Here is a 498-nt window from a genome sequence, read left to right as displayed (position 1 = left end):
CGGACTGGAGACCCTCAAGGTGCTTCGTTGCAGGGGGTCGATGCACATCCCTGGGTATGCCCCAGTGTCACCTGCTGCGAAGTGGCCTGGGACATCCTGGGGCAGGAGGGTGGCAGTGGGGCTATGGGCTCCCCCCAGCACCGGGGAAGGCATCCTGGGGGGGCCGGGGAAGGGTCCCTTCTAGCTGCCACTTCCCCTTCACTCTGTGAGAAGATTTTGCAACCTCGCTTCCTCCCCGGGCAGCATAAAGCGGGCGGTGAGGGAAGGGCACCTGCTGCGAAGTGGCCTGGGACATCCTGGGGCAGGAGGGTGGCAGTGGGGCTATGGGCTCCCCCCAGCACCGGGGAAGGCATCCTGGGGGGGCCGGGGAAGGGTCCCTTCTAGCTGCCACTTCCCCTTCACTCTGTGAGAAGATTTTGCAACCTCGCTTCCTCCCCGGGCAGCATAAAGCGGGCGGTGAGGGAAGGGGTGCCGGGAGGCGGCCCAGCGGCAGGCGCC

This window comes from Cariama cristata, unplaced genomic scaffold, assembly GCF_000690535.1.
Source record: "Cariama cristata isolate BGI_N322 unplaced genomic scaffold, ASM69053v1 scaffold34275, whole genome shotgun sequence".
NCBI classification, from domain to species: Eukaryota; Metazoa; Chordata; class Aves; order Cariamiformes; family Cariamidae; genus Cariama; species Cariama cristata.
This window is presented reverse-complemented; position numbering follows the sequence as displayed.